At 43.8% G+C, this 17207-nt stretch overlaps 1 protein-coding gene across 3 annotated transcripts in view; it reads left to right on the forward strand.

Annotated features, from left to right (window-relative positions):
* Positions 1 to 17207, forward strand: part of LOC142659696 (G-protein coupled receptor 4-like) — a 47777-nt gene that overhangs the window by 9890 nt on the left and 20680 nt on the right. For 2 of the 3 annotated variants that reach the window (XM_075836094.1, XM_075836095.1), the window contains one exon: positions 91 to 254. The exons of the other annotated variant lie outside the window; for it this stretch is intronic. The gene's annotated coding sequence lies outside the window, so the exon portion shown is untranslated. The remainder of the gene's footprint in view (positions 1 to 90; positions 255 to 17207) is intronic. 3 annotated transcript variants of the gene reach the window in all.

Raw genomic sequence — 17207 nt, forward strand, 5'->3', positions numbered from 1 at the left:
CTGACGGAACTAATGCAACTTTTTACAAAGTGGAACAAGAGCAAAATGTATTACACCCCCATGATCTGCAACACGTTCCTTCCACATTAGGTTGTGAAGTGATGTAGATATTATGGAAGTATCACTAATAATGCTGAACTGCTGAGAAGACTGGTGGAAGTTTTATCACTACAGACCAAGGAGCAGCGGCTGAAGACGATATAGTCCTCCGAGGTCTGCGATGTCCGTCTGCCTTCATCTAAAACCTGTGAAAGGTATGTAGAGGATCCCCGTGCAATGCTTTTTATACGAGTTCTCCTTAGGGTATGTTCACACTACTTCTTTTCATTTGGAGCGAAAACACTCGTATTACGATCATATACACTTGAAATACGCCTGCAGTTCTTTTAGGTGCGTTTAAAAATGCATAGAAAAAAAAAACGTATCCGAAAATGGGGTTTTACCGCAATTTAGTTTTACCATGCGATTTTACTTTTTTCCTGCAAGCACATAAAAAAACCTCACCAAATCACAGTTAGGGTATGTTCACACGAGGGCGTCCGTTACGGCTGAAATTAGGGGGATGTTTCAGCCTGAAAACATCCCCGTAATTTCAGCCGTACCGGCATGTGCAGGCGCTTGAACGCTGCGTCAATTACGGGCGTAATTAGCGCTGCTATTCATTGGAGTCAATGAATAACGGCTCTAATTACGGCCAAAGAAGTGACAGGTCACTTCTTTTGACGCGGGCGTCTATTTACGCGCCGTCTTTTGACAGCGGCGCGTAAATATACGCCTCGTGTGAACAGACAAACGTCAGCCCATTGCTTTCAATGGGCAGATGTTTGTCAACCGCTATTGAGGCGCTATTTTCGGGCGTAATTCGGGGCAAAAACGCCCGATTTACGTCCGTAAATAGGCCGTGTGAACATACCCTAAAAACGCATGCAGTTTTTGGATGCAGTTTTTCGATTTGGGTGAGTGGACTCTTAGGCCCCATGCACACAACCGTAAAATCGCCCGTAATTACGGTCCCATGCATTTCTATTGCCGACGGAAACCTTCCCGACATGTCCTATTTTTTTATTTTCCGGACCGTTCTGTCATACTTTATAATGAAAGTGCGGCCCGTAAAAACAGCCGGCTGTCCGCCTGTAATTACAGGTTGCGATTACGGGCACGGTCGTGTGCATGGTGACTTAAAATAAAGTCTGCCAGCCGTTTACTCAGACTTGTGGTTTTATTCTTCAGACTTGTGTTTTTTTTTTTGTAATTACTTTTGTATATTAGTTCCTCATTACAAATTTGCTTCTATTTTATCGCAGGGAATAAACTTGCATTGGCACGTGTATTACGTATATTGTCGCACCGTACATGTTTTTATATATGGGATCTTGAAAGGAGCCTTTTATATGGTTGAGCAGAAATTATGCATTAAAGCATAACTAACGCGTTTCGCTTAAAAAAAACAAAAAACCTTAGGCCGAATTCAGATGAACATGGTATACATCTGTGTGACGGCCGTTAAAACAACGGCCGGCACACGGACGCATGTATTTCAATGGGCTCGTTCACAAGGCCGTTGTTTCAACGGACTAAAGGGCCTTTGAGACGAGTCGATTCTCGTTCGAATAATCGTTCGATTGAGCAAAAGCGATTAACTATATATCCTTCGTATATCGACGATCGCATCGTTTTGAACGAGAGAAATGTTATTGTTCGTCACTAAATGTGCAAGTTTAACCCTTTCATGACTAAGGGTCATTAATGCCCCTGCGTCCAGGTCAAATTTTCCATTTCTGATATGCACTTCTTTTAACGATATCTTTGGAACCGCTTTGAATATCGCAACTAATTTTACTTTGTTTTTGTTGTTTTTTTCAAGACTTATGAGGCTTTCATTTTCTAGATTCGTTTTAATTAATTCCATGTTTTTAATTTTTATTATGAGCAGACAAATCACAAAAATGTGAGAAATAAACTTTTTTGTATTTTAAAAAAAATATATATTCATCTATATTATATGTATATAGATATAGGGATAGGATAAACACCACAGCGCCCATGTAGATAGTGACGCAATACCACTGTAGATAGCGCCACAGTGTCCCCTGTAGGTAGTGCCTGTATACTGCCACTTTCTACCTCACCCGCATAACCGTAAAGGTCAGTTCACACGGAAAACGCGCCAAAAACCGTCCGAAAATGGCTCCCATTGATTTCAATGGGAGGCGGAGGCGTTTTTTTACCGTCTCGTGGGAAAAAGAAGCGACATGCCCTATCTTCGGGCGTTTACATCTCTGACCTCCCATTGACATCAATGGGAGGCAGAGAATGTGTATTTCGCTGTGTTTTTTCCTGCGGCGCTCAATGGCCACAAGCAGAATACGCGGCAAACGACGTGCAGGCAGATCAAAATTTGCCTCAAAATTCCAGACGGGATTGTAGGCTGCTACGTATGTGTAGCCGTCGGATCCGTATTTGAGGACAGTAAAGACACTTACGGTCGTGTGGATGAGGCCTTAAACAGGGATTTACATGCTGCCTCTGTGTCTGTAGCCTGAACATGTTAGCTAAGGCCACATTCACGTATCGTTTTTGCCTACGTTTAACGTATACGACAGGAAAAGCTTCTGACGTATTTGTGAAACTTAAACCTAACAGTGGTATCAGTCACCCATAGGATATAAGGGTAAGGGTATGTTCACACGGCCTATTTACGGACGTAATTCGGGCGTTTTTGCCCCGAATTACGTCTGAAAATAGCGCCTCAATAGCGCTGACAAACATCTGCCCATTGAAAGCAATGGGCAGACGTTTGTCTGTTCACACGAGGCGTATATTTACGCGCCACTGTCAAATGACGGCGCGTAAATAGACGCCCGCGTAGAAGAAGTGACCTGTCCCTTCTTTGGCCGTAATTGGAGCCGCTATTCATTGACTCCAATGAATAGCAGCGCTAATTACGGCGTAATTGACGCGGCGTTCAAGCGCCTGCACATGCCGGTACGGCTGAAATTACGGGGATGTTTTCAGGCTGAAACATCCCCGTAATTTCAGCCGTTACGGACCCCCGCCGTGTGAACATACCCTAAGTCTACACGTGGCAGATTTATTGCAGAAATTCCTGCGACTGTCCTATTCATCTGAATAAAGCTTGCAGAGATACCTGTGCATGATGCAGAAATGACGCCACTCGCATGTCTGAAGTTTATGCAATGAATCTGCAGGATTTTGCAGATAAAGGGCAGTTTTTACCCGCAACAACGCGCAGCTATTAACAGGCTATTTGACAGCCGCACCAAGCTGGATGCCGGTGCGGTTGTTGGCCGTAGCCAGGTCAGTGCCGCTCCGTGTGGCCTTACCCTAATGCTATCGGTTGTCCAGATCAGTTATGAACTCTCGTGACACTTTTCATGGCGTATTTGTTAATCTGACACCATTATAGCCTATGAGAGATGGAAGCAACTGTTAGGCATTTGTCACCTGTAGACTATTCTAGTATATAAAGCCCATGACGTATAGTATTAAGTTTCCCGTAATCATGATTACACCCATATTTCCACAAAACATTAATGCTGACCTAAACTTTCTGATGACTTTTCAGAAAAAGCTGTCATATGTGTGTACCTGAGGAATAACACAATTTCTGGCCATTATATGACTTACATATGACATTGTTTAGCAGTTTTCCCCTCTGCAGGCGCTCTCTATAATTATACGTTTTCTCTGAGCTAGTGGGTGGAGCCTAAGGGTATGTTCACACGGCAGCGTCCGTTACGGCTGAAATTACGGGGATGTTTTCTCCTGAAAACAGCACCGTAATTTCAGCCGTAACGGCATGTGCAGGCGTCTTTCGCGTCTTCATTACAGACGTAATTGGAGCTGTTTTTCCATGGAGTCCATGGAAAACGGCTCCATTTACGTCTGAAGAAGTGACATGCACTTCTTTGACGCGGGCGTCTTTTTTACGCGCCGCCTTTTGACAGCGGCGCGTAAAAAAAATGACCGTCGGAACAGAACATCGTAAAACCCATTCAAATGAATGGGCAGAAGTTTGCAGACGCTTTTGAGCCGCATTTTCGGACGTAATTCGGGACTATAACGCCCGAATTACGTCCGTAAATAGTGTGTGTGAACCCAGCCTAACTGCTATCTTGTCTGCCATAGGCAGAAAGCTATTTCTATTGGCTGAACAGCCGTGAACAGTGGATCACAATGTAGAGACCCGGCTGAGGGGAGGGTGACGGGGCAGTCGTGTCCACCAGCACTCATCTCAGTACGTGGACATGCACATTGCTATACACATTGCACCCCAGGTGGCGCCATACTATGTCATTGAATGTCATAGCTTTACTGGATCATTTTTTAACAGCATGAAAATGGGTAACATCGTTCATTTTTTTTTTAATGATCCATACAATAAATTATATTTAATGGTGAGACAACTCCATTAAACTGGAAAAAAAATCTGTCGTCTATGGTAGTGACTTCATGTAGAGCATCAAAATTATAATTGATTGTTGGAAGTTCACTTTTAATACTCCGGAACCTTAAAACCGGGCACCTGAAGTCTAAAAAATAATTCTGCTCCGGATGGCAGAGTTCAGGGTTATTGGCGGAAGAAATGTTTACGTAGTGGGAAGTGGGAGATGTTTATCGCACATAATATGAAAGCAATAATGTCTGCTACAAAGGTTTATGATACAACGTAACGCCAGAGGAATGTCCATGAGTGATACATTGTAAATATAATATCCCTGCTGTCCGAGAACAAGGTTGTTTTCTTTAGGTCTGAACTTCTTTCTGAAATATTTTACTGGAAACCGGAGATTTGTCTATGGTCTGATAAAATGATCCCTTGAAATAGACACTTCTAGCTAAATTGTGTGTCAGGCTTCGTTCACATCTGCGTCAGGGTCCCGTTCAGTGATTCCGTCAGAGCTTTCAGTCAGGGGAACCCATGAACGGAACCCTGACTGAGACAAACCGAAACCATATGTTTCCATTTGCATCACCGTTGATTTCAATGGTGATGGATCCGGCGCATATAGTTTCCGTTTGTCACCGTTGTTTAAGGGTTCCATCGTTTTGACGGAATAAATACCGTATTTGACTACAATATTAAAGGTTTTCATTTGTCTCAGTCAGGGTTCCGCTCCGACGGAACGTCAGAACGGAACCCTGACGCGGATGTGAACGAATCCTAAGGTTGTCATCTGACATTGATCTAATGTGTATGGCCAGCTTAAGAGAAAAGAAAAAAACGTAAAAACCATAAACCTCTGTGTGTATAATATATATTTAATAGACATTTAGTTTTTTTGTTTGTTTTTTTACTTTTTATATTATATTTTTTCCTAAATTAAAATGCGTGTGTACATATATAATATTAATATATTCGTGTGAGTAGAGTTACTGGTCTAGTATTAGGTAGGAACTTTCTTTCCCCTCCATATACACTCAACATTGAATTGCAACACCAAGAAGGACAAGCTGTAAAGTTATGCAAATGAGGGAAGGAAGTAGCGGGTGTCACTAAAGCCCCATTCACATTGCGTTTATGCTAGCCGCCGGGCGTATACGTTTCTTTATAAAAACATGGACCATTGAAAACGTGTACCATTTTCTGTTTACATCTGTTTTTTTACAGTGTGTACGTTTAGCATATACTCATACGTCAGTATACGTTTCTGCCCTTTTTTTAACCTAAAAAAAACATATACTTTTTTTTAAAGTGAACACTGATAGAAAAAAAACGGATAGATTTACTGTATGTAAACGGATACAAACATATAGCATTACGTTTTGCATATGTCGTCCATTGAGATTAATGCTAAAAAAAATTACGTCGCGTATGCGTTTTTTAGTAGTACAGACTAGCGCAGCAGACTACGCTTTTCAGTACTTAAAAAAACCAAAACAGTATCCCAACGTAAACCATGATAAACAGACCAAACGGATGCTATTTTGGTCTACGTTTGACCCATTATAGTCTATGTATAGGCCGAGCTATACGTTTCAATACTCTTTTAGTGTTTAAAAACGCATACGCCCGGCGGATAGCACAAATGCGATGTGAATGTGGCCTAAGATCTGCAAATGATCACATTTTCTAGTACCTAGCTCCAATCTGGGGCAGGTGGGGGGTGTAAAAGACAGTTTGAAAGCAAAATTTTATAGCCACATGAAAACTCAAAACTTGGATCAAGTGTTGTGGGACGGTTGTGTGATGCCCCCTGTTTCTCAACGTGCCAGTTATCTCCACTTTTCGCAAACGGAGAGGGACAGAATCCTTGAACTGACAGACCTTGGTTTATCACTCGCGCCTATACTGAGATGTCAGCCCTGTTCAACGTTACTTGTCCCGGAAGTTGGGAGAACAAACAACGAACGGGAATCACAGTAAGTGGTGCGCAGAGGCGAACCTCTGCAGGGACGGATCGTCTGATTGGAAGAATGGCGCATAGTGACCCATTCTTTCATCCCAAGCCTAGGGCGGCAACCAGTGTCGACACAAACCATCAGATGCCGTTTACACAACATTGGGCTACGAGCCAGACGTCCAGGTACAGGTGTTCCATTGACCACATTCCACCGCTCTCAAAGGCTATCATGGTGCACAGCAAGACGGCAATGGAGGTCTATCCTCTTCAGCGATGAGTCCCGCTTTTGTCTCCGCCACAATGATTGGTCTGGAGACCACGTGGGCAACGCCATGAAGAGGCCTTTATAAGGGAACATCGCACCGTTCCATCTCCAGGGATTATGGTGTGGGGTGGCATGTACAGTTGACGGACCCCTCTAGTCTTCATTATAGGTACGCTAAGCGCTCGACGTTACATTGATTTGGTCGTGGAACCAGTGGTACGGCCATTTCTCCAAAGTGTCCCAAAAGCCGTTTTTCAACAGGGCAAAGCCCTGCTCGTGCTAATGGGAGCAGCCTGTGTGGCCTAAGCGTGCTACCACAGCCGGCAGCATCTGCGGACTGGTCTATCGAGCACATCGGGGACGTCATTGGTCGGCAATTCCAAAGGGAGCTGCCTGCAGAAAATCTTGATGATTTGTGTGTCCAAGTGCATTCAGCGTGGCATAACGTTCTTCAGACAACCATTAATAACCTCAGTGATCGCATGCCAAGGTGTGTAAGTGCGTGTTTTACTGTGCGTGACTCTCAAACTCGATACTGGATAAATCAAGATATTTTGGGATATTTTGTTTCTATTTTTATCATTTTGTATATCTTAAACATGTCTATCGATGATGTGATTTCACAATTCCAAACCGTTTCCTTCTTGGTGTTACAATTTCTATGTTAAGGAGTGTAGTATAGAAAATTAGTTTCTTGCCAGCAGGGGGAGACAAATTCACAGATGTCTACTACTCAGGCTGTCTTGCAGTGCATATATAATGACTTTAATCTTTAGGTTCTCTCTATCAAATGTAAAGAAGCACTCCTGCCCTATAGATGTTGGAGGCCTAGCGCTCTCTAATTTTTTTCATTACTCCTTCGCTTCACAACTTAGGTTTGTGGTTCTCTCCTATGGCTACACAGGGGATAAATGTATTTTACAAAGTTCTGCGGTTATGATAATTTTGCATTAGATCCTGGGATTTGGGTAGTTTGCCTACCGCCCCACATTCATTGGCTAAGCAGGTTTGTACTTTTATAAAAAAAAAAAAATATGGCGGTATCCATTGTGCAACGGAACTGTTGGTTCCGTCATTCCCTTGTTCTGCTCCTCTGATGGAGCACAACAACGGAACACACCAACCAGGTGTGAACAGATCCTAAACTGTACATCGCCTACCGGACCCCCTCCACTCTAGACCGCCCAGCTTCCGGCAGTGCACAGACACACAGCGTGTCCTCGCGAGATCACGATGTGACGTCACTCACTTCCTCCCACAGGAACTTCATCGCGTCGGATGAGCGAGAACACGCTGTGTGTCTGTGAACTGCGAGAAGCTGGGTGGTAACGAAGAGAAGTGGATGATGCTGATTCGTCAGCATCATACACTTCTATTCACAACGCCCAACTAGTAAAACAAGTGAAAACGCCCAGATGTAACACACACAATACACGCCCAGTTGGACATAACTTTAAACACGCCCAGTTGTACTTAAGAAAGACTCATTTACATAAATATAAAAATGGTCATAACTTGTCCAAAAATGCTCGTTTTTGAAAAAAAAACAACACTTTACTCTTATCTACATTGCAGCGCCGATCTGCTGCAATACGAGATAGGGGTTTGAAAATCTGGTGACAGAGCCTCTTTAAGTGATATCCTTAGGCCTAACCTACCCTTAGATCCTCTATTCTGCATCCTTGGGATTTTGAATGAGGTCCAATGGTCCGTATGTCGCTAGGGCCCCTCCAGTCAGCTGATCAGCGCGTGTTCCAGGACTCTATTCGTTTATTGATTTGTTGACCTGATACCAACATGTAAGAATGTTTTTCTGTAATTGGAGGATTTTTCCCTCATGGCAAACCCTTAAAACTTTATATAGAATTAAGCTAATTTTCCCAAAATAATTAATTATCACCTATGCACAGGATAGGTGACAATTTTCTGATCTCTGGTGGCCCCACAGATCGTGAGAATGGCGGTCTGAACCCCCCCCCCCGTTCCTCCACTGCTCGACCGCAGTGAGAAGGACGTTGACTGGAGCGGCGGTCGAGCATGCGCACTGCCGCTCCATTCAAGGTCTATGGGAGCAATGGAAACAGCCAAGTACAGTGCTTGGCTGTTTCAGTGAATGGCGCAGCAGGTACATGCTCGACTGCCACTACACTCGAGCTTCTCTTCATTAGGGGGGGTTGTAGTGAGGAGGATCTGAGGGTTCGGGACCCCGTTTCCATGACCAGTGGGGGTTCCAGCGATCAGAAAATTATCACCTTTTCTGGGGATTGGTGGTAATTTATGATTTTGGGAAAACCCCTTTAACCATTCTAGTATTGTAGGTGTCTGCCTCTTTCCTGCGCCTTGCAATTAGCATTTTCGCTGCATTTTAAAAGGTGGGGGATCGTAGATGTTGAGTTTGAGGTGATGTGCGGTGTCAAGGTGGAGCAGTACTAGCCCAGTGTGATTGTTTTTTCCTGAGAACTTTTACACATGCCTGGAAAATGAGCGCACTTTTGAACACTTGTTCCTGGTAAACATGCCCAGCGATGAGCCGACAAATGAGAAAACGCTTGTTTGTCGGCTAATTGCTTCTATTATGCGGGCAAAATTCATGGTTTGTCGGCATCACGTCTCTCCATGTGATCCGGAATGTTTTGCTGATAATACTATGTGCCGGAACGTTCGCACTAATGATCGTTCGGTCACATACAGTACTGATGATTGCTCCATGTTAATAGAGCTTACAAGCGGCAATCGACTCGCTATCGTCAATCGGTGCTGGTTACTGGTAGAACATTTGCCTGTGTAAAAGGACTCCTAGGCTGTGTTTCTCACGTTACGATCAAATCTCATTTTGACCGCAACGTGAGATTCAGTCTAAAGGCCAGTTTACACAGACCATGACGAGCGCCGATTGCTGATAATAGGTCGATCAGCGCTCATTTAAAGGCCCTTTTCATGGGACGATGTAAACTGTATGGGGATGAACGATCGTTTTATACGGTCGTTCGTTCCTCATACAGTTTACATATTGTTGGCAGCACATCCTGTTTACGTAGGATTTTATAGCCTGCCTAAATGATGTGATCAACCGTCAAACGAGTGTTTGCTCATTTGTCGGCTGATCGCTGCTCTGTTTACATTATAATCGTGAACAAGCGTTTGTAAGAATGCTCGTTCAGGTGATTATTAGTCCGTGTAAAGCTGGGGCCAGACCTACACCCCTTTTTTTTTTTTTTTCATTGATAAATTGCTGTCCATAGGAAAGCATTAGGCTAGGGCTATGCACAGAGTATTCATCTCGCTACAAAAACTCAGGAGTCCAACGGGCGGTCCTACTCCGTGATTGACAGCCTTCCCTATATGAGTGTGCATTCTGATTTAGCTGTCAATCACTGAGTAGGACCGCCCACTGGACTCCTGAATCCAGAATGAGCAGAGATTTAGATCAATACATGACAAGTTATACTGAATCTTTTCCACCAAAAAAATTATTTTATTAGATAGATATATATATATCTATCTCAATCTCCTCCGCTCCTCCTGCTCTATACCATGCTGCCACCAGATCCGACTGCGTTTATAACATGACCGGTTCCCTTTAATGGGCCATTAGTCTCATTTTCAGATGTCGGTATATCCTGTTTCGGAATTAGTTTATGTCGTTTTGATACTAAGCCTTTTGTAATGTGTTTTCCAGGAGCAAAATATAAATAATCCGGTTATACAATTGTGTTCCCAGGATATCTAGTAGATATAATTTGATGAATTCAGAAATGATAGGTACTCTTGGTCGCTTTGTGTTTTGGAAATAAGAGATGATATTATTGCCAAACAAAGCCTTATTATTTGATATTGTTTGACTGGTAGTTTAGATTAGTTTTTGTCATTCAGAGATTTTCTGCTTAACCCCTTAATAACCAGGCCTGAAATGGCCTTAGGCCTTATTCACACGAGCGTATTTCACGTCCGTGTTACGCGCGTTAAAACAACGGACGTCACACGGACCTATGTAATTCAATGGGGCCATTCGGACATTCAGTGTTTTTCACGCAGCGCCATTCAGACATTGTGTTTTTCACTGCATGTCCTATTCTTGTGCGTTTTTTTTGCGCATCACGCACCCATTGAAGTCAATGGGTGCATGAAAATCACGGACAGCACACGGACGTCATCAGTGTGCTGTCCGTGATTCATGCAACAGTTGCTAAAGAAAGGATGAGAAAAGAAAACACATCCTTCAGGTTTTTTTTGCTGACGTAAAAAACGCGTGACTCACGGATGACATATGCACGTAAAAAAAACCGCAGATGCGCACCGTACACGGATGTCACACGGAACTGCACCGGGCACAAAACGGACACTCTGGTTTGTTTTTTTTGGTTCGGTTTTATGAAGGGATATCTCTTTAAAATCTTTATTTTTTTACTTCTGTATACATTACACTTTATCTATGTCATACACCTTCAATAGCTGTCGGCCGAATGCTCATTCAGCCGACAACTATTGCTCCCAACCTCCACATACATGGGCATGCTCGGTTCAGCCGATGTTCTCAATGGGGAGAGGCGAATAAGCCGCTGCCAAAAACTTCGGGCGGTGGATTATCTTCCTTGAGAGCAAAGGATCTGGCGTGTTGAACGAATATTGGCAGAACATCTAAAGCTACATTCACACGAGCTTATCGGATTCACGTGCGTGAAAAAACGCACGTGAATCTGGTCCGTGTGTGTTGCGTCATGCATCCGTGTGCTTTGTGAGTGGCAAGCATTATTCACGCACTTGCAAAGCACATCATTTAAAAAAAATAAAAATTTCAATCTAATTGGTGCGCAAATCACGTACCGCACACGGATGTGCACCAATATAAGACATGCAGTGAGTTTCTACTTGAAAACTCCTGCATGTGTGAACGGCCCAATCTAAATCAATGGGTCCGTGTGCTGCATGCGATTTATGCGCGCAGCACATGGACGTTTTTTCGCGTGAATGGGCCCTAATACACATTAGTTGGCTGATTCTGCCAATATCGTAAACGACAGCCATCCGAGTCTTTGTGATGTGACCCCACCGGGAGCATTTTGAAACATCTGGCCTATGCCATTTTGGTCAGAAAATCGCTGCCAATCATTGACTCAAAGGAATTCCTCCGACTCCTCATTCACACACTTGGTGCTATAGTATTTCCGACTTTATTCAGCTTCAAATCTTTTTCTTCCCCTAGAAAGAAGCCAAATAAATGGTAGCCCGGGGGGGGGGGGGGGGTTCCTGTGACCACAATGTAATGAATACACAATGATAATTGCCGGCAGGGGTAGACAATGGGCAGCGCAGGGGGCAGAGAGGTGCGAGAACGACACAATGACAATAAAACATCAGCATGTCATAAAAACAATATGGAGCCGACAGAACCAGGTTCTCTGATCTTTCATCTAATCGGGGCCTAATTCTTCTTTACAATGAATCCCACTGTGTCCTTGATGCAATTAACTCGATTGTTTTTACAGACTGGCGATTAAACCAGTAAATCAATTATTAGTCAGCGGCATCCGGATTGTGTCAGACTAAGATGAGTTTCCCATAATGTTTATTGGGACAGTCCAAGGAAACAGTTTAGAATAATCACTTCATGTAAAAAACCAAATGGTCGTTTCTGGTCCCTGAAATCGGCCGTCCATATTAAAAATGTTCTCGTTTGTGTGACATCCGGATCGTAGCAAGTAAATGGATCTCTAACACGGTACTCTGCTACTAGTACAATCGCATATGCCACAGAAACCGTGGGAATTATGCTGAAAAGTTTAGATATAGAGTGATATCACCCGATTTGGTGCCGGATTATAAAATTATATTTTAGAATTCAATTATATTATGTATTCTAAAACATTCATAAAGTATATACTGTGTATGTGTGTGTGTATATACTAAACTAAACTATAACTTAGGCCGGATTCACACGAGCGTTGCGCATCTCGGACGTGAAAAACTGCAGTCTTTCACGTCCGAGGGGCATCCGTGCTGCGGGACGTGATGTCACGCATCCCCCATAGATGAGTCTATGGAGAGATGCGTGACGTGAAAAAATAGGTCATGTCCTATTTTCTCACGGACCCTTCACACGGTCCATGGAAACAACGGCTGTGTGAACGGCCACATTGAATTGTGACGGTTGTTGTTTCAACAGCCGTCACACGGACGTTTAACACGTTCGTAAGACTAAGGCCTTATAAGGAAAAAGGATCCACAGTAATCTGCATCTTTCAGTTCTGCGCATACATTTTTAGATTTGATGCCAGATTAAAGAGCAACTGTAGTTTTAGGAAACTTTTAGGCCAAATGCACACAATAGGCATTACGTACGGGTTTTCGTGCGGCAAATCCGCGGCATAATACAGTTCCCAGGAATCTCATCTACACGTTGCAGATTTTTCGGCACGTAAATTGACCTGCGGTGCGTATTTTTAAAATCCACAGCATGTCAATTTATCTTGCGTTTCCGCTTGCCAATTGCACCTGACTAGTTTTAGAAAAAAACGCACCAAAATCCGCAGCATAAAAACGCACCTAATTCCACATCAAAATCGCATTTAAAAAACGCACTATTAGGTGCGGATTTTACTTGCCGAATTACCTGCAGGTTTTCTGCACCAAATTTCGCTACGTGTGCATGTAGCCTTAACGTGTCATAGGTGCCGAGACCCCCACCAATCACTAAAACAAACGGGCAGAAGCGCTTTGCATCTTCAGCCATGGCCGTCAATCCCAGTACGCCTGAAAGTCAGCGCGCGTCTTCAGCCTGATTAATCCTGGTGAGCGCTTCTGCCCATTTGTTCAAGCGCTTGGGGGGTGGGGGGGGGGGTTCAGAATCCAGACCGCCACCGATCAAAGCTTTTGAGATGTCACTAGTATGCATGCGTAGAATATGTTCTGCATACATAAGCTTCATTTACTAACACTACGTTTTGACAGCGTAAACTTGAACCCGGCAGTCAGAAAATGCGCCACATTTTGTCAAAGTGATGCATGCGGTTTGATAAATCTGCTGCATCTAGCGGGATATGTTAGACACTTTACTTTTCCTTATACCACCGATTAGTTGGCTTATTTTACACCAGTTTTTTTGGGTAAAAATGTTGGCACATTACTGGAGCATTTTAAGCCACGCCCATTACGTTCTAAATCACACCCCTTTAAGCTAAGACACGCCCTCGTGTCTAGCATGTCTGAAACCGGTAATAAATGTGGCGTACGGCAAAATTCTGTCTCCATTTCAATAGTAAATCTGCCCTATTTGTTCCATAGAAGATGTACGGATGTATAGGACGGCTTTATTCAGGGCAGATTGTACAGGACATCATTGATTGAGTGGCAGTAACTTTTAGAAAACTGTTGGACCATTGCCCGATTAGTGCCTGATCTTCTGATTTAGTGCCCCCAATTCCTCCATCGCCTCATGCCGTCTGCAGGCATTGCCTCTGTGATTTGTCTGCTCTTGCATTTTGTTTTACTTGCTCGATGCCACTTAAATCTACTGTTTCCTATGTGTCATTTCTATCATGACTCAAAATATTCTATAAATTATCTCATACCTGCACTGTATCTTTGTAAATTTCCTTCTGGGACCAGTGTGTGCAATACCACACACAACCTGTGAACAGGTGCGGCACTGTTTTGGAAAAAAAAAGCCTTTTTTAAAAAAAAAATAATCCTGTACACGACACTTGACAAATGGCAGCCAGTGCCGTGAATTTGCGTACCTCAAACCCCAAAAGTTTCAGAATGAATCGATTCGCTCATCTCTACTTCTGTGTAATCAACGTCATGTGTTTCCCTGCCTATACCTTCTCTTAAAGGGGTTGTCTATGAGTACTGACCTAGTAAAGGTACTTTTACACCGGCACATTTTGGCCGGTGCAACGAGACACCGGGAGATTTGCTGCCGACAACGATAATATTTTGCACTTTTAAAGCGATACGATCCGCAAATGAGGGCTTAAAGTAGGGACGACAACGGGGAGGAAGTCTATAAACAAGCCTATTGGTCTTTATTAACCATTCTGACTACACCGCAAACTTGTAACATCCACCACTGGCGCCAAAACACAATGTGGTCGCTGGACAAGATTTCTCCATGGATGACCTATCACAGCCGGCATTTGTTTGCCTATAGCTGCCGGTTTAGGCAGACCGGGATAGAAATGTATGTATATTTCCATTCATTGCAATGAGTAAAAACTGGAGTTTAAAACCACGGCGTTTCCGCCACGAATAGGAGATGTGTTGAGGATTTGAATATCTGTAGCGTTTCTAGAATCCACTGCAGATTTCTTGCTCTGTAAGTGGATGTGGTTTGACAAAACCCTATTCACTTAGGCCTCATGCACACGAACGTGCTTTTGTGGCTGCAATTCCACTGAAAATTCACAGGTGAATTGCAGCCCCATTCATTTCTATGGGCCGATTCACACGGCCGTGGTTTCCACGCTCCGCACGTGGCCCAGGAGCCTGGACCGCAGAAAGAACGGACATGTCTTATTACGGCCGTGTCCAGGCTTATAGAAATTAATGTGCACGGCCCGGGGGTAACACTCCACGGCCGTCCGACCCGAAAATCACCGCCGTCACATGGCTACGGTCGCGTGCACGAGGCCTTACATTGTGCTGTTCTTTGCGTAATTTAAGTGCGGATTCTGCAACAAATACACAATGTGTGAATTTGGTCTTAGGGTCTTATTAGACGGGCAGATATTCTCTCATGAACGAGTGATGCCTTAGCGAGTCGTTTACTTTATAAAGACGTTACTGCGATCTTTGCTCGTTCGCCGACATCTCATCTCTGAACTGCTAACGACCAGAAGATTTCTGATTAAACGAGGGGATGTGGCAGCCACGAGCGATAATCTGTCACCCAGGTAGATGTGGCCGATCCACAGAAACCCAAAGATTCATTGTTCGATCGTTGCCCGCTATTCCACGAGGCGATTATCTCTTACAGTAGAACGATTATACAAAATTTCATACGATAATCGCTCCGTCTGGTAGGACCTAGGTCTGCTGGAACATAGAAATAAGGAAAAATAAAAGGTGTTACTATAACAAAGGGCAAGTTTCTGTCCTTGAAGTTTAGCCGCGAGTCGGCCGTGGCTTATCCACATATTTGCTCTGGCTGGCCCCCGAAGTTGCAGTAAAGACGTCTACAAATATATAGCTATAGGACCGGCTTAGACTGGTCGGGTCATTGTAAATCTGTTCAATCCTGTAGTGCGGACTCAAGACGGCGGAGATCCGCATTGTAGAGTGCAGCATAATATGTTGGATCAGGTATAAAGGGCAAATAATAATAATGGATCTCCGTAAGGAACGCATTTAATCTTGAAGCCACTTCCTGCCTTGTGTGAATATTGCAGATACTTGTGAAGGGGTTAATGTGTTCACTGGCTGCAATGAGTGTGAGACTGGCCGGTAATCCGGGTCTACCGACACAAGGCGCATTGTTACGGCAGGAAGGACCTGATCTGCATGGCAGCCTTCCACCTAAATGACTATATAACCCCTGTTAACCTCGGGTGTATATATCCGTGGAAGAAAGGAGCAGTTGTGGTCAAGGTGACGGATTAAAATTAGTACTGAGTGTATGGAAGTTTACCATGGAGTCTAACCACCGTGGAAGCCTCTAGGACAGACATGGGCAAACTACGGCCCGTTAGGCTTTTTAATCCGGCCCGCCGAACTTGTCCAAATTATAGTAAAAACCTCCTTTTTTTTTCCCCTTTCCCTGCAATGCCCACGTTTTCCCAATAGATGGCGCACTCAAAACACATTGACCGTTGTTAATGTGGCGCGTATTTCTCTTTATTTCACTTTAATTCTCACTTCGTTTCACGTCACCATTAAGCCCTTCGGTTTTCAAAGAGTACAATATCAGCCGTCACTTTGCCACGAAGCATGCAAACTATGCTAGCAAGCAGTCAACACAAGAACGGGCGGCTACTGCTCAGAGGTTGGCAGCTAATTTACAGAGTCAACAGAACTTTTTTCTTGATAAATCACAGTGCGTATGTTATTTTAATCTATTTACATTTCCTTCTCCCAGTATCTGCGAAATAGTATGTAAATGCCATATCTTGCATATTCCTTGAGACAAATTTATTAACTGATAAGGGCTATTTTTCACATTTGAAAGACAGTTAATAAATTGGGTTGTAGTGTTCTTACTGTGCTATGAGGTTTGCACACACTACATTTAATGCTTTAGTATATCCGGCCCAAACACTCCCTCCAAATGCTCCTGGCCCGGCCCCTCTGTCAAATTTTAGAACCCATTGTGGCCCGCGAGTCAAAAAGTTTGCCCACCCCTGCTCTAGGACCATCACATCAATTATAAAGAGATTGTCCCCCTCCGTGTCCTATTAAAATAATAGGTTATCTATAGCAGGCAACTCCTTTACGCTATGGGCAGGAAGATGTGTCTTCTATACCTAGGCCGGGGCTTCACTCAGGGCATGTCCTATCTTTCCACGGATCACGGGCGGGACCCGGCTGGCGCACACGAAGCATAAAGGGGTGCAATTACCCCGCTAATCTGAACGCCATTAGAT

Source organism: Rhinoderma darwinii, chromosome 8 (assembly GCF_050947455.1).
Source record: "Rhinoderma darwinii isolate aRhiDar2 chromosome 8, aRhiDar2.hap1, whole genome shotgun sequence".
In the NCBI taxonomy this organism is placed as follows: Eukaryota; Metazoa; Chordata; class Amphibia; order Anura; family Rhinodermatidae; genus Rhinoderma; species Rhinoderma darwinii.